The sequence below is a fragment of the Rhineura floridana genome, chromosome 12 (genome assembly GCF_030035675.1).
Source record: "Rhineura floridana isolate rRhiFlo1 chromosome 12, rRhiFlo1.hap2, whole genome shotgun sequence".
Lineage (NCBI taxonomy): Eukaryota > Metazoa > Chordata > Lepidosauria > Squamata > Rhineuridae > Rhineura > Rhineura floridana.
The window spans coordinates 27,906,390-27,924,801 of NC_084491.1; the positions used below are offsets into that span (position 1 = coordinate 27,906,390).

At 42.0% G+C, this 18,412-nt stretch overlaps 1 protein-coding gene across 1 annotated transcript in view; it reads right to left on the reverse strand.

The window, feature by feature from the left end:
* CDON (cell adhesion associated, oncogene regulated) overlaps nt 1-18,412 on the reverse strand; it is a 157,481-nt gene that overhangs the window by 89,234 nt on the left and 49,835 nt on the right. The window contains exon 2 of the mRNA XM_061593447.1: nt 11,755-11,838. The gene's annotated coding sequence lies outside the window, so the exon portion shown is untranslated. The remainder of the gene's footprint in view (nt 1-11,754; nt 11,839-18,412) is intronic.

An 18,412-nucleotide genomic window follows, 5' to 3' on the forward strand; every position in this document is an offset into this window, starting at 1 on the left:
GGCTGACAATAACTGCTCCAAGGTTAGCTAGTCAGCACTATGGCTGAGCAGAGAGTTGAACTTGTGTCTTTAATAGGATTAAAGCATCATATTGCGAAGGATTTTAAAAAATGCTGTTTAATATGTTCTTAAACCTTTTTTAAAATGTTTTTAATCTTAGAAGATGTTTTGAAAGCTTCTTTTAAGAAACCTTTTTGAAGATATTTTGTTTTAATGTGTTTTAAAGTTTGTTTTTATGATGTTTTAATGTTTTTAGTGCTTTTGTTTGCCACCCTGGGCTCCTGCTGGGAGGAAAGGCAGGATATAAATCAAATAATAAATAAATAAATAAAAGGTTTCCAAAACACTGCCCTCTTTAACAGCCCAGGAAAACTTAAACTTGTTTGACTCCTGCACATAAGAGAGAAAAAGACTGAAAGCTATATGCTTACTCAATTTATGATATTTTCAGAAAAGCAGGAAGACAAAACAGTTTTCTAACCTTGCAATGGGGTCTAGGTTGAAGTCCAATACTCTGTCCACTATGTCATAAAAAATACCTAGGTCCTGTTTTTGGCCAATTAAGGGCTTATTTCACATTACATCAGCTTTTAAATGAACCTGTGGCATGATTAAAAAGAAAAACTGTGTGTGTGTGTGTAAAATGGTGAAATGTTTGCTTACTCATCAGACAACGAACGTTCCATTCGTTAATGTTTTGTTGAGGCTACAGCAGAGCTGAAAAGCAAATATTCCACCAGCAAATCTCTGCAAACAAGGCAGAGACCAAATAACCACAAATCAGAAAGCAACTTAATCGCGAAGAATAAAAGATATGGCTAGCCTGTTCCTTCTCTATGGCATCTGTTAAACGTGGCATCTCGCCTCCTTCACACAGATATTCTTTTCTGTTTCTTTTCCCTGGAGAGAGTAGTGATGCCGAGGAACTGTTTCAAATCTAATCCCCTGCCAGGATGTACTCTATACCCCAGCGTGGTGCTTGCTCTGTCTCTCCTCTAGTTCCCTAAGGAAAGGCCAGTCCTGCTGACACCAGCAGCTAAAGCCAAGGCGGAGATCCTTAAAGGCAGGCCACAATGCAATTTTCTATGGTCTCAAATTAAACGTCCTTTCTCCCCGCTACCTGTCTGTTGGAGTGCTGTAGAGAGGATGTATAATCAGCAAAGGCCATTCATTCACATTCTTTCCACCTGCATTCCTGGATGTGTTTCCCATCCCGCATTTATTCCAGCTGGATTTGTCAGCAGCTTAACTTGGACCTAATTAGCACCCTAGAAGGGCTGTCTTTTCTACCGGAGTACCTTTCACAAAAGGTTTACCTTGTGATTAAAGTTAGGTGCCTCAGGACAGCACCCTTCAATGCATCTTTCTGCATTCTTGAAGAATTAAGCCTGAAAGGGGGGAGGGAAACACCCACATTTTCTCTCTTTAATCCTAAAAAAAAACAAAAACAAAAAAAACTCAAAGAAGACTTAACTCATTTCTAAAAAGTTAAATCACTTAACTCTGTGTGACCTGTTGCCAGAAGCCAGGAAGCTGAACCAGCAGAGCTTCTGTCTGTGATCCTTTGGCACAAAAGATCTGCTGCTTTGGGGCTTTGTTTTTATTTAGGCGGAATGACTTGCCTTTGACACCCCGGTTCCCCTCCTTCAATAAATCCAAATGACTGAAAATAACAAGGGCAGAGTCCGAAAACCACTTGTAAGCCCCTCTCTCAGTGAAGTTAATGGGATTTACAAGTTTGTGAATGGTTTTCAAGACTGCAGCCAAACTCGTTAGAAGAAGCTTTGCCTTCCTTCAATAAGAAGGTATTATAATTGGCAAATTTACTGTCGGACATTGCATCTCAGAAACTCCTGTGTTAATATCGTACTTTGATAGCCACAATTAGCTCTGTTTGTTTTTCTCTGAACATTTTTCATGTGTAGATTAGATGAAGTTGAAGAACCAAAATGATCCTATAATTTTTTTGCTTGGCTCACAGTGTTTTCTTACGTAACCAGTTCTACTATATAAGACTTGGTACCTCAAATTTGCTTATTAATCTTTGGTTCTCTGCCCCCTTTCTCTTTTGCACTAATAATGACAGTTGAATTATCCATTCTGTTCTTTGTATAGAGTATAGTATAGAGTATAGAGATGACGAACCTGTTGCCCTGAAGATGTTGAATACAAACTCCCATGGGTCCCAGCATGGTCCATTGTCAGGGATGATGGGAATTGTAATAGCGTCCCCATCCTTTCATAGCACTTAGGGCAAGGGTTCTCTAACTGTAGTCAGCAAGATTCATTTAGGTGAAGATGGGAGATGGCACATCCATTATATTAAATATTCATATCAAGTTTTAATTGTATTTTTATTGCTACTTTTGTTTCTTAAATATTGTATTATTGTAATGCATTTATTACTACTACTACTATTACCACCACCACCACCACTTCATCAGAAGGTCCTGGGGCGGGTCACAACAATATGGAACATATTATTAAACAATATAAAATATTTTATTAAATATATAAGAAACAAAAGAAGCAACAAAAATACAATTAAAAATCATACAGTATCTAGCACAGCGCATTACAATAACTAAAGTGGTCTGCCAAGATCATCGGCAATTTTGTATAGCTTGGAAGAATTTGGTAATTAGTTAATATCTTTTATAACATCAGGGTACAACTTAAAGTGCATTGAGTCCCAATGCCCTGTTTAATCAAATATAGTGAATATTTGCAAAATAGATAGTTTGGGGCCCCCACAAAGACAAAGACACACACACACCAGATATATACGGAAGGCAATGTGTTGCTATCAATAAAATACCCACTGTTTGTCCCATGGTTCTTAAGGTTGAGTTGTGCTATTGCTTCCAAACCTGTTCAGTATTGCACAATGATTATTTTTGCTGGATGAAAACTGGAGGAACACTACTCTTCCATTCAAAATGAGGTGCATGTCTTTTCTTTATTGACTCCCTTAACGATGAGCGAGAATCATCCTTGCAACTGTAAAATGAGTCAGCTAATATTACCAGTTCCCTTTGTGTATAGTCAGCCAGGACGTGGGGATTGGATTGTGCTTTCTGGGTCTTGGTAATGCTTCTGGGCTTCCCCCATGCCCAACAACTGTAGTGTGGACTAAGTCAGGGCATCACAGATGTGTGTCCTTGCTCCCTATCACCTTTCAATCCAATATTCTCGAGATGCTTGACAATATATATAACAAAAAGTAAAAATAAACTAGAACAACTTTCATCCAATATCAAGAAAACAAATCACACGAATGGTTTTTGGGGTGTATTTTCTACCCCAGTGAGATTTCCAACATTTTTTTTTGTGGTGTCAGAAGAAGCATGCTTGATAATACCCAAACATCCAGAGCCAAAAAACACTTATTCAGAGAAGGTTCCTGTGCATTTGACTCCAGGGCTCTTTCTTCTATACAAAAACAATGGGGCATTTTTACTATCCCAATCTGCCAACGTTGGCTGGGATAGTAAGTACACCACAATGCATTTTACGACATTCTATGCCCCAGATGCGTTTTTGTTTCCAGAAGAAAACGGTAAGTGGTTATCGCCTAAAATTTGGGGATGTTATACGGGTGACAGTTTCTGACAGTGTTCTAGAAAGACTACCCTGTAGGTCTGCTCACAATGAAAACTACGTTGGTGTCCTTTTTTCACTAGGTTCCTCAGGAGGTAAGAGACTTCCTACCACCAATGCAGATGAGGGCAACACCAAGGTAGTATCCAGGGCCAGTCAAAAGTCAAGAGTCCACAGCAGAAAACAAGTCAGGCAAAAAGCAAGGTCAGAACAGTCCAAGGTCAGGACCCAAGAAGTTTGTGGGCAATGCAGGTCAAGGACATGGCAAGGAGCATATTCAGAGTAGTTCAAGGTCAGGTCTGGGGTCAACAGGAAATCAGTAGACAGGTACAGAGCTGGTTTATAGATGTTGCTGCAGCAGCTCTTCCAGCCTAGCACTGGGAGTCTTATGCTGGCACTGCTGGAATCACACCCCAAACTTCAGCTAACTACCATTGACTATCTGCAGGTAGACCTTTTCTCCCGAGAGAGTCCAGGCCTATGTTCAGGCACTCCTCCGGATGGGCCGGGTCCCCAACTGGTGTTTGAGGCAATGCTTCTCCTTTGGGCCTGGGACCCGTTCAGCCTTGCTATGAGGCCATACTTGTCCCTTGTCCTGGGCCTTGTCATGGGAGCTTGGCTCCTCACCCCCAGATGGAACCTGAGCCAGACTTGGGTCCAAGACCAGAGCCTCCTGGTCTTTTTCTGATGACTCCCCTGGCTCGGACCTGACAGCCAGGGTAGGTTTTTTGCTCCACAAAAATCAGATGAATGTTTTAAAACAGCCTTATTAGAACAGCTGTGGATACTTCAACAGGACCAAAAACCAAAATTAAAGTCATTAATACCTCCCACCCACCCGCACCCCTGTGCCTAAAACAAATCAGATTTGATGACAGTTGCACATAAGGAGAGAGGATGTCAGCGCTCAGGCACCCTCACCAAAAGGCCCTGTCCCTTTAGCCACTTGGCTCACCTCAGAAGGGCAGGGGGGGGAGCACCACAAGTCGAGCCTCTAATGAGGATCTTAATAACTGGGCAGGATCCCATGGGAGTTGGTGATCCTTCCAAGAGACATTGCCCACTCCAGTGGGCTGGTTTCTCCCCCCAAATGTTTAAGACATGACCAGTATATATAACTTGGAAATGGAAATGGACTGCCTTCAAGTCAATCCTGACTTATGACAACCCTATGAATAGGGTGTTCATGGTAAGCGGTATTCAGAGGGGGTTTACCATGGCCTCCCTCTGAGGCTAGTCCTTCCCAGCTGGCTAGAGCTTGCTCAGCTTGCCACAGCTGCACAAGCCAGCCCCTTCCTCGTCTGCAACTGCCAGCTGGGGGGCAACTGGGCTCCTTGGGACAATGCAGCTTGCCCACAGGTGCACAGGTGGCAGGGCACGTAACCCCTGAGCCACTCACTGTGGGGGTGATCTTTAGCTGGCCCTTGACACCCAGGAGACACGAGCGCGGATTTGAACTCACAGACTCTGGCCTCCCAGCCAGGCTCTCCTCCCCACTGTGCTATACCAGCTGTCATATATAACTCAGATCGGTATAAACTGAATCACAGTGCCAATGCGTATTACTAACTTCTGGATAAATCTGGCTCAAATTACGCATGGTGGCTTAATTGTTCAAGGTATACTCTGTCCCCTTTGCCGCATTCAACACTGGTGTACTGTATGATCAGTATTCTCTAACTGGGGAAAACTTGTATTGAGAATATATAGAAATCTCACAAAACACGCTTTGGAGATGGGTTGACCACATGGGGTAGACTATCTGCAGGGTGAGTCCTGGGAACTCAAAATGGGCCAGTTTCTTCTCCTGCACCTGTGTGCAGACTGAGACAGGAAGGCTGATGTTGCTAGCAGCTGGGATAGAGACATGCTGTTTTCTGTGACAGCTAATGGAATTTTTCTTTTACTCCAGTGGCAAAGCAGCTGCTTTTGGCCATGAGTTAAAGCACCAGTTGAATAGATTCCTTGTAATGTAGCCAGACCCTCAGTGCAGTGATTCTTGCTGTCATTGTTTAAAAGGTCCATTATTCAGGAATTCCTAGTCCCAGGGGAAATGATGGGAGCAGAGTTGGACACCAAAATTGCCCAAGGTAGGATGTAGACAGCTTAAGGAGTGTGCCTTTGCCTCTTACAAAAAGGAGGACTTAAGAATCCATAGGGTCCCACGGACAAATGTTGTCTTACCACCACAATAAGCACTGTGCAGGCTTTCAAATGAACATTTGGAAAGAAGACTAGGAGGATACTAGAAAACCTTTCCTGAGAGATATGATCTAAGAGGGCTTTCGTCCTCTATCCAAAACTCTGTTACTCAGACACCAATGTCTCAGTCACACCACTTATGAAGATGTATCATTATTCTTAAACTGAAATTTATAGGCAAATAAATTCAGAACTAACATGCCATATACATATCTAATGCAACAAGAGTTTTGATTAATGAGCTGCTGTTTAAAGCAATCCCCATGGAATGAGCTGCTCTCAAACACTGGTCATGCTGCCAGCTGCAAACAGCCTCCTCCTCACTCACTGTATATTTTTTAAAAATATATTTACTTACTAATAAACATTCTGTCCTCTGGTTCTGCCAGACATACAGTGTTGCTATAACAGCACCAAGAGGAAAACCAAGCTAGCAGCCACTGTAGTCATGCACCCCTGGTTGTGTGCAGCAATTGGTGGATTGGGGTGAAAATCCTATGGCCCTCCAGATGTTGTTGGACTCCCATCAGCCCATGTGGCCAATGGCCACAGATGATGGGAGTTGCAGGCCAGCTACATCTAAGTAATGAGAAGCTCTGTGGCCACTTTGGTGCTTTTTCTTACAGACAATGTTGTTCCAATCCAGCAATGGAGATCCACTATAAAGGAAATCTTTGGTGTCCATAGCAGATGTAAATGATCATCTCAATGCATGTCATCTTGCATCATGATGCTTATCCATATCCAAGCCCCATAGCTGGATGTGTCTTTGATTGAGATAGGGCATACATCCCCACCACTGTGTTGAGCCCTCCCTGGTGGCCATGTACACCCTGCCTCCATCAAAAGACACATCCAGCTGTTGGGCCTGTATATGGATAAGCACCATAATGCAAAGGACGTATACATTCAGGTGATCATTCACATCAGCAATTGCTACTAACGGCTTACTTTATGGTGGTCTCTACTGTTGCATTGGAGCGAGATTATCTGTAAGAAATAGCACCAAAGTGGTGACAGAGCTTCTCATTACTTTGGAAAATGAGTCTACTGATCACCTCTTGCCAAGGCTGTGAAATAATTTCAATTGGACCCATTCATGGAACCCAGATCTTGTGTATTGCCACCACATACAAGGACTCATCACACTTTATGATGAATGCATGTAGATGGAGCACTGGGTTTAAACTTGCTGGCCCTGTCCCCTACTTGGATCCAGCACAACCTGTGAAAGAGCCTACATGCATGCCAAAGTGCATAAGCACAGATACTGCAAACATAATTGAGATCATGCCTGTTCAAGGATCTCCCTGAACATAGATGTTGCTTCATAGTAGGGCACATGTTTTGCATGCCAAAGGTCATGGGATCAATCCCTGGTATTTTCAGTTAAAAGAATCAGGTAGCAGGCAATGGGAAAGTGTAAGTTCAGTAGTAGAGCACATGCTTTGCATTCAAAGAACCCGGGTTTAATCTCTAGTATCTCCAGTCCAGCTGGGAAAGTTTCCTATCTGAAACCTTTGAACTAAATGGACCAATGGTTTGAGTCAGTATGAGCTGCTACCAGTCAGTGTTGATCAAAGGTGGTCCTCCAAATATTGTTGGACTCCAAGGGATAATACTGAGCTAGATAGACCAATGGCCTAAGTCAGTATAAGGCACTTTCTTATGTACAGAACCTAAACACACATTGGCTTTGTAAATGGGCTCCTACTGGGAGGAAGGGCTATCAAATAAATAAAAATGTATAGGTTCTTTCACATGTAAGGAGTGGGGCCAGAATGCTCTCCCCTTTTTATGTATTCAGCCTAATGTGCAAAGAGTCCTAATGAGTGTCCTATTGTGGAGAAAAATACTGATTGGAATTGGATTCACTATATGATAATTTCAGAGAAGCAACAAAATAACTGTCATCTTGGTTAGCTACCAAAAATCTGGTTTCCTTATTTGGGTTTGATAAATTGAAAGTATTTTGACGCCAAAGAACATTGCTTTCCTTTTCAAACCCAACCAAGTTAAAGTGTCCTAACAGTTAACACTAAACCTCATGCAGGATCATTGAAACACACACACACAGGGTTATATTCAACAAAGAGTAGACCCACTGAAATTAATGTCTATTAACTTCATTGTGTCTGCTTTGAGTAGGACTAGCATTTAATATCACCCACAATATACAACCCACCTGTGCAGCATTAGAACTAGGAATGGGCAAGAAATTTGTTTCGGTTCACATTTGGAGTCGAATCTATCAAATCTTCAGTTTCTGAAACAATATGAGAACTGAGACACAGCCGTCAAAATCTGCATGTATTTGGATTTTGCAATGCAGTTTGCCAACCAAACAACCTTTACAAAAATACTTATTTTTATTTATTTATTTTATTATACTTGTATACCGCCCCATAGCCGAAGCTCTCTGGGCAGTTATGTGAGGGGACAGTGTGCCTAAAAATGAATATATGAGTGAAAATAACATAAAATGCACTATATGACAAGAACTACAGAAATGTGTTTATTAGGAGAAATTTGCACTACAAAGCTGGAGAATTTTGGTGAGGATTTTTTTAAAATCACAAATTGCTGCATAAATGTGGAGAACTGAATTAAAGACTAGAGAAACGAGAAACTGAGAGGACTGAAACTGACAGAACTTTCCATCCCTAATTAGGAGGGTCCTTTTTTGAAAAAATAACTAATTTGCAGCAAAAAATTGAAACATGAAACAAAAGTAAAACATATTCATTATGAGTCATTGGGCTTGCTTAATATCTTTTGCACTTTCAAGCATGGCAGTCCTTTGGACAATGAAAATGTTTTGCAAACAAGATCTGGCAATGCTTTTCTTTGGTCTGCTCCCCCTTCCAAAGACTGTGCCTGTGGACTGGCACAGAGAGTGCAAAGTTGGCAAGACTTTTTGAGATCATATCTCAAGCATGCTGTAACACAAAGCATTTATTCTGCAGCAACTGAATACAATATTGTTAGCTGTCCAAGACTTCAAGTAGGACTGCAATCTGCTTTTTCTCTTTCCACATTCAATATTAAATTCAGCGTGCATACACAGTTTCTTTTCAAACAACTTAGTGTTTCAGCTTGCACCACTTTTTTCTATTTTGGCATGGTATTATAAAGACATTTCAAAAGAAATATGGAAATGTGAGCAAAAAACTATGGAATATATATTTTAAAAAGCAAATAAAATAGTTTAAACATGATTTATCAAACAACAGGAGATGCACTCCATGCCAGCTGAGGGGAAAAGAGGCAGGTAAAGCAGCATTATGCTGTTTGCCTTTCATAAATTCACAATAGCCTAAAAAGAAAGAGGTATGACTTCTCACTTTTTTTAAAAAAGGAATTTTTTTCATGAGAAAGGTTTAAGGATTCTTAAAGAAAGTGCTCAAATCTGAGTGCAATCAACACTGGGCCACTGCAACTGAGTAGCATAGCAGAGAAAGTTGTTGGCTGCATCCACATGTCAGGATACGCCAGGATTTCTGGCTTATCATGGTTTATTGTGCTAGTGAATGTTGTCTGATTGCTCCCATTTCATTCCTTCACTAGCGCAAGTAGGAGAAACAAACCATGAAGCCACAATTAAGCTGGCTCAGGATCTTGTTTTTTCCCCTCCTTAACAAGCTAGGATTTGTAGGCCCACAACAAACCATGGTTTAAGGCCATTTAGTGATCCTGGTAGTTAGGGGAAAACAAACCATAATTGTAGTTTGAACATAATGGGAAGCCGAGCTTAACAGCAACTTCTTGTTGTTTTCCAACCGCTGCAACTGGGCACTTGGCGCCAGCATGCTGCTTGTGTCAATAAACCTGGGTTATCATGGCATGCAAATATGGTTGGTGGCAAATATCTTACAGTATGATCCCAGAAACTTCAGCACAGTACCAAAGTGAATGGAAATCGTGAGCTTATCAATATAACCCACTACTAGCGGACTTTGTATAGTTATATTGTTTTTTTACCATGTTAATTGTCTCGGTTCCTCACCCCCTTCCCCACCCACAAATCATCTTGAGAATTGTTTGGTGATGTGCTGAGAGTTCACTGTTAGGGATCTCTATTTATTTGGTTCTATTTCTGTCCAGTTCCTTCTCTTTCCAAAGATTTAGGATGGATAGCTGTTAAAAGATAAAGCAAAACACAACAAAAACAAATGACTCAGTATTAAGATGAGTAGTTGTAGATGAGACAATGATCAAACAGGCCTCTCAAACACAACAGTATTTTATTGCTACAAAACAAGTCTGGAATAAAATTCTACCCTTTAGCTGCTGCAGCAAGCCTAAACAGATCCAGAAAGCACACACTTGAAACACAGCACCTCCTGGAATACATACTGTCCATTCAAATTAAAGGCACCCTCCCCTTCTAAATACTGGCCACTGAGTGCCAACCAAAACCACATTTTAAGACATATTTTTATGTTGCCTTTCCTCCAAGAAGCTCAAGGCAGTGCACATGGGTTTTTCCTTTCCATTTTGTCCTACTGGACAGCAAGCGAATGCAAAAGTTTAGGAGTCTTTTTAGGCACAAGATATGGAATTTAACTAACAGGATGGATGGATGGATGGATGGATGGATGGAACAAACAAACAAACAAACAAACAAACAAACAAAATATAGTTGCCCACGTTTTCAGGTAGAATAGAATCTGTTTTTTTCATTTTCCACAATAGTGCCATATAATATGACACAACAAGCCCTGATGTAGCAGAAGCCTTTCATACAGTTGCAGCGGTGTGGTGGAGCCAGAGCCATGCAGCCTTCCCATAGCACTAGCACACCTGGATGGGGATGGGGCAGGGCAGGGTAGGTACAAGGGCAGGACTGTGCTGACACACTGGCAGAGCTAATCCAGTGCTCTGACTTGTGTTATGACGCATCTCCAACCTTGCAGTGCCCTGCCCTGCCCCGCCCTATCCCCATCCAGATAAGCTATAGAAAATGGTGGGAGGGCAGCTCCACAGTTCTGACCCACCTAGTAATGGATGGTAGTATGGAGTGGTGGGGCTTACCTGACCTCCCGGCAGAGTGGCCACTGCTGCTTAACAGAAGGGAGAGTGGGAGGGGGAAGCTTACAGGGAGGGCAGCACCTTGCTCCTCCCACTCTCTCGCCTGGTAAGCAGCAGTGACCCACCTGCAGGGAGGTCAGGTAAGCACCATTGCCCCACTCCACTGTCTGCTGCTGCTTTTGTAATAGGTCTCCAAGGCAGATGGGCCATCTTATGAGAACCAGTGTGTGTAGTGGTTAACATGGTAAACTAGCATTAGTGATTTAAATATCTGCTCAGTCATGAAATTTACTTGACAGTCTTTGTCCAGCCTAGAGTACTTCAGTCTCGAGTCTCCAAATGTTGTTGGACTCTACCTCCTATCATCCCCAGCCAACTTAGCTGGTCAAGGGTGGTGCCAGTTGTAGTCCAACAACATCTGGGGACCCAAGGTTGAAGAAGATTGTAGAGTCGCCCTACTTATTGAAAAGCAGAGTGAGATAAAAATGTAATAAGTGAACTGTAGGGTGGATATGTGTCCCAATTCCTTGCACAAAATACAGCAGCAGCTCTGCACCACAAACGCATATCAAGTATTTTGCCTATTTTACAGAAGCTGCCATCTTTCAAGCTAAGAAGGACCTCATATATTAAGGAAATGCCTCTGGCAGACAGTAACACCAGTAGAGGGTTTTTTTTAAAAGAACTTTGTTGGCTGCATAAATATTCACAGATTGTTCAATTTTCCCACAGGTGGTGGTAGCTTTTCTTAGGTTACAGGAATGATATACATTAGTAGTATGTCACTGGTGATCATGGGTCCATGCTGGGTGGCATATGAACTCCTTTTGGCCATTAAACCTTTTCCCCCATGAAACATCAGAGCCACATAAACTTCCTCAGTAGTGCAAAGCATGGCAGAAAGACACACGATGCAGTTACCTTGCTGAGCCTAAGCAGGCCTGGGTTTGGTTGGTGCTTGGTGGGAAAACTGCTTGGGCACCCTCCGTATCTCGCCTTGAACTCCTGAGGGAAAAAAAGATGGGATATATAGAGAAATGACTACTGTCAAAATATATACATGTATGAGAAAGTAGTTAGTTTTTCTGAGACTAATTATACATATCTTAAGGCAGGGATGGGCAAACTGGGCCCCTCCACATATTATTGGGCTCTGACTCCTGTCAGCCCCAGTCAGCATGGCCAATTTCGAGGGATGATGGAAGCTGGAAGTCCAACAATATCTGTAATCCAACAACATTTTTTTACATGTGGCTGTCAAGTGAGTGAGATCAGGGGGCCCCCAAGGATTTCCTTATTGCTTTGACTTCCCCAAAATAACTCCACCCACATCTGAGTGTTATGGATATGAAAAGGAACTCAGCAGTCTGAGCTGTGTGTGACAGTGTGTGTATTTACCTAAGAAGCAGGCTTTTACCCTGCATTTAACTCACTGAGACTTAAGACTTAGTAAAATAAAATGTATAGAAATACATAGTAGATAGGAAAGGCATACCTAGTTCTAACTAAGTTGGAGGTGCAATGCCCAGACTTGAGTATTGCCCTCATGGTTCAGGAGAGAGAACAAAGGCGGAGCTGTCTCCTCTCTCTTCAGATAGTCAAAGAAGACAAAGGAAGGAGGGGCAGGTCAGCTTCTCTGAGCATATCATGGTTCAGGAGAGAGAACAAAGACAAAGATGTCTCCTCTCTCTTTGGATAGTCAAAAAAGAGGTAAAAAGAAAGGAGAAAGCTTCCCTGAGCGTATCCTTTTACAATGGAAGGAAATAAGGTAGAGAAGAGCAAGGTAAAGGTAGGCAAGCTTAGCCAGCTGGAGGACCCTAAGTCTATCTTCTTTCTGGAATGCAAACAAAAGAACCCAAACAGGAGTTGCTCTTGCCCCACTTCCAACACTGAAGAGGGTCCAGATGTTTTCCCTCCATTTATGAAGTGAACTCGCAAGAGAAAGCATCCAGATTCTGATGAAACTCATTTGATCAAGACCATGAGCTCGTCCATGGATGACCTTCTCGAGGAATTGTGTTCCAGCCTGGCGCTGTTTGATGACTTTGATTTGAGCCAGCTCATCACTCCTGGTAAGTATGCTTGTTTTCTATGTATTCGGTACAACAACCTGTCCCAACATGTTTCTAAAACTTGGTTTATATTTTTAACTCTGATGAGCAAGCAGCAGCAGTAAACACATCACATCTAGTTCCCAAGAGTTAAAAAGCCAAAGGAGGGAAAAGTGAAATATCACCATCTGATGGATAATGGCAAGCAGTTTCGGCTTGCTTCTGTGTCCACTGCCCAGCCCGAGGGAGAAGCAATGGAAATGCCCAGAGCTGCTTTGAATTCAACTGATGGGATTGCCAGTTCAGTTCAAAAGACTGCCAAACCCCTCTAACTCATCTTGGACCCTTTGGGCCTTGTCTAACCACTCTAGAGTCTAACCTGTGGCTTGCCCACAGAGGTGTTGCTTACCTCTGACCCTGGTGGGCCCTGATGCAATAACCTGCTGAAACTAAGCAGGTCTGAGGCCAGTAAGTGCCTGTATGGGAGAACCAAGGGAACTGTATGCACAGTGCTTTGAGTTTCCCATAGAAGAAAGATAGAATGGATATGTAATTACTTATATCTCACAGAAATGAATAGTTTTACAAAATTTCTGTTTGTTTCAAAAGTGCTTTTATAGAAGAGGTTCCCACTAGAATGTGCTCAAACTCTTCTAAGAGGATTGATAACTTAAGAGAAGCAAACACGATTGTGCTCATTTTCATGCAACCGGCAAAGATCAATAACTAACACATGGCTTTTCATCATTAACATATGTGCAAATAAAAGGTTCTGTGCCTTCATAGAAAAAAACATGGCCCCTTCTGACCATTTCTTGGGTACAATTTATACAATTAACTTGATCTTTTTGTATAGCTTCATAGTCAAAGATGGATCTTCATGATGCAGCCTGCAGAAGACTATACTCTCATCCTTAACAGATCCAGTTTTATTTCTGTCGCTAGAAGGCTGCATTCCAAGGATGACTGTAGCACAAGGATGATGTTTAGCTTAACAGTCTAGAAATCCTAAAGCATAATATTTACAGCAGTCTTGGAATAGCAATTACCCTCATTAACTCAGGGCTCGACCACTTGCCTCCTGCACTACAAAACAAAACAAACGCCATCCAAGGGAGCAAGGCACTTGAACAATGCATCTGCCCAAAGGGGGTAATGGTACTCCTCGAAGCACTAAAAGATTATATTACTGGCCCCAGTGATACCCTTGTTGTCAAAAAGAAAGAAAAACGGGGGAGAGGAGATAAAGGGGGTGGATAAACGGAGATGTTCACTTGTCCAATCTCTTCAAACTAGTAGCTGATGACAGCAAAGTTAAAAGGAGAGAGGAGAGAGATGGATGAGGCCGGGGGGATATTTTCAATTGTGTTTTTACTTAAAGCCTGTTAAAGCTGCGTACATGTCAGACTGAAAAACCTGTGCAATATTATACACGCCACCAAATTGTGGGGCTTGCCATGTGTATCCCAGCAGTCATAGAGTCTCCAGTTCCAAAACAAACAGAAAATCTACTCCTCCCTTGTCGAGAGAAGATTTCTGGGAGTTTTTTGAGATATACTTTAAAAAAAACCCTTTTGTAAGATATGAGGTATGTGTGGTGAGACATCTCGGTCTGATTATCAGCTGAAATGCCTTGTATTATTTAGGAAACTTCAGTGAGCTAGGATTCTTTTAATGTCTAGACATTAGGGAAATGATAAGGGCAAAACAGGGCAAGCCATTTCTATGGAAACAGAAAGTGGCAGGAATCCCAAGAAAATGGCTGCCGTGTTGTGAATGGTGACTACTCCATCAGAGAGTGTTTACTCTGAGTGTGTCTATATAAATAGCTACTGCTGTTTTAAGTTTTTGTTGGGGTTTTTTTTTCACTGTGAAAGGATTCCATGGGCCAAGAATAAAATAAACAAAGCTATGGGCTTCAGGCCTCTGTTTTTGTTTTCTTCCTCAGATAGTGCATTGGTTCTCTCATCATTTGGGATTAGTCCAGATTTCCACTGTCCATTATTTTCTTCTTTGTTTACACGATTAAGCAGCATTTTAAATCCCCATAAAAACAGACACATTTCATCACTGTGACTTGCTTAAGGGTTTTTAAAAATCACTCCTCTTATAAATGCTAACTTCCCAATGAGGACAATTATTCTTGGCGGATTAAAGGCCAAATAAACAGGATCAAGAACCCATTTACAGAAAAGCTTCTGTTGGAAAGAGCCTGTGAAATGCAACCATAGCTAGATTGTGTGGGTATAGGGTTCTTCAGCTCATACAAATGGTCCACTCAGTGCCTCTTGGGAGATTCAGTGTGTTCATATCTATCCACATGATAGATCAGGATAACTGTGATTCCAGCACAATCTCCTGACAGCATGAGATAGAAAAGCACTTGCAGGCTAGATATGGTCTGTGGGTCTTACGCTGACTACCCTTCCCTGATATGCATGTGTTTTGAGAAAACAGCCCCAATCACCAGCCAGTCTGATCTGGGAAATGTAGTTCTCTTGTCTCTTAATGGAACAATCATCCTGTAAGCATAAAAGTAAGGATTGGTAAACACCATCATGCTCAAAGCAGTTGCTCATGTCAGTTTGACCTGTTGTGGCTCCCTGATGCATGTGTATGCAGTAGGATAGAGTGGCATAGCTTCTCAATACAATATGTGTGTAGAAGCAGTATTCAACATATATTGCACTATAGTAGTGAAACCTCCAACACTGGCTGAGCTGGAGCAATACTTTAGAGTTGCTCATGTTTATGGTTCAGAATGTGAGAGGCAAGGGAGTGTTGTTAGTGTGACTGGGATTAAAACCTCATAGAGGATGGTTGAAGATTGGGAGGAAGTCTTAGGAGAAAGTTTTGAGTAGGGAGCTTAAAGAAAGGGTTCAGAGAATGGCAATGAAAGAGAGAAAGCAACTTGAAGGAAGTGTGGATAGAGAATAGGGATGGAAAGATCTGTCAGTTTCGGTTCTCTCAGTTTCTCATTTTTCCAGTCTTCAAAACAGTTCTCCATATTTCTGCAGCAATTTGCGTTTGCTTTTTAAAAAAAATCCTCATGAAAATTCTCCAGTATTTTAATGCGAATTTCTCCAATAAACACATTTTGTATGTAGTTTTGACTGATGTACACATTTTGGCAAGCCATTTCTCATCATATAATACATTTTTGCATGTTATTTTCACTAATATATCCATTTTTATGCAAACTTTCCCCTAATATATGCACTTTTGTAAATGTTGGTAGGTGAACTGAATTGCAAAATTTGAATAAGTCCAAATTTCGGGGGATGGCTGTGTTTCGGTTCTCATATTGTTTCAAAAAGTGCAAATTTGATACATTCACCTTGAAATGCAAACTGAATCAAAATTCTCACCCATCCCTCATACAGAATGAAACTGGGCAGGGGGGAACAGCAGAGGAGAAAAGGAAATTGAGGTAAAAAGGGGCTATTCAGAGAGTGAGTTTAAGATTATGGGGAGGGAGAGAAAAGTTGTGGAATCCCCCCCACACACAGAGAGGTGCATCTGGCACCTATATTATATAATTTTCAGGAAATGCTAAAGATGCAACTCTTTACCCTGGCCCTTGACAGTTCAGATGTATATTTTTCAGACCCACACTATACTTGTAACTGAGGTTTGTCTTTAACTGTTTTTAATGTTGCATTTTAAATTGTGGTGACCTGCCCTGGGACCTTAAGGTGAAGGCTGGTAATACTAATACTAATACTAATACTAATACTAATACTACTAATGATGATGATGATGATGATAGGGAAGCAGGTTTTACCTAAATAGAAACTAAAGAAGGTTGAGAAAAAGTAAATGGGAAAAAATGGATGATAGAGACATACATTTGAAAAAAAGGAGTGAACCAAAGATAAAATCAGAAAACTATGCATAGGTCCTAGAGATAGAAGGTGTTGTTGTTAACTATTGCCACCCTGGGCTCCTGCTGGTAGGAGGGGCGCAATATAAATCAAATAATAAATAAATAAATAAACTATTCCATCCAGGTGTTGGCACCTGACATCATGGGACAAATTCTGGGCCCATGAACTCCAGAGGGACCGTCACAGCTGGTGCTGGCCTTCCTTTTGATATTTTCATTAAAAAAAAAATCAAATGGTCCAGAGGTACAAAGAGAAGTGCCAGGCCAGGTTGCTGAAGCCACTGCCATCATTGTTCCCAATTACTCTTGATTCTGCCTCCAATGCACACTACATTGAGGGCAGGGTCCAGAGCCATTGGGGTAATGAAGTTGGCAATGGTGGCTGCAGTTGCACCTCCCAGTGCTTCTCTTAACAGCAAGGGTGGGGACTCTCTGGCTTGTGGTTCTAATTAGGCTCTCCCACCAAGGCATTTTACCAAATCACAACCACCTGCCCTACATCTGATGTTCATAGACAACATCAGATGTGGGGCAGGTAAAGTCACAGATAGACCAAAAAGGGGCTTGTGGGCACTGCTGATCAGCTGATTGATGGCACTTGCAAAGCTCTATCCAAGGCACTTTGAAGCATATCAGCTGAATGTTGGGGCTTCGAAGTGCAGCGCAGGGCTCACTACAAGCACCTACAATCTATGTAGGTCCACAGAAAGACTGTCAGGGGAGAGGTAGCTGGAACTATAATCCTTCTTTGTCCCTGCTCCTGCCTGTTACCACTTGTCTCATCTAGTAAGCTTGGAGGGACCACCAGGATGGTGCTGTGGGTGGAGCGCACCAGAGAGCACCAAGACTTAGGCTTCCTCAAACCTGGTGCTGGCCCCATCACTGTTGACAGGAAAAAAGTGGACAAGCAAGGAAGGAAAGGAGCCATAGTTGCTATGCTCTAGAGTACCAATGCTTCTTGGTCCATGCTTAAACATTCCCATTGGAAGAAAGCTTTACTCTGCAATCCTATAGCCCCAGAAGATCCTAGAACCCATAGGATGCATTGAATCTCCCTCTTCAAGAGATGAGAGACAGCTCCAACTTTGGAAAGGGATATCCAATGTCTGATTCCCCCCTGCAGTAGGGCCAAAAAAAGGGGCATTCTATGGGCTGTTTGAGGGTGGACCCCCTTCCCAGTCCCCCGGCAGCCCTTTTGCAAATCAGGAAATAAAGCTGGTGTGGCTTTTTCCTTTTTATTTTCCTCCCATTGTTTTCACGGGGAGGGAAATTGTTCAGCAACAACAATAAAAATGGCAAACGGCAGAGCATAAGAGCAAGAACCTGACAAGATGTTGGATAATGTGGACAAATGGCCTTCAGTCGCCCCACCCCAGGGTTAGGATCACGACCTTCGATTTCTAGCTTCTCCCCCGCCAACCTCAGAATTGCAGCCTTAATGTGCTTCTTGCTATCCCCTTATTCTGTATGCTTAATTGTTAATGGCTCCGGATCATGAGACCATTTAAAATTATGTATAAAAACACTCTGAATGCATTGTAACCTCTCTTAATCCCCTTCTCCAGCATACTTCAGAACAATAACTGTAGCATATTCAGAGTCCTCTCAGCATTTAGTACCAGCGACTGAACTCTGTTGCCTT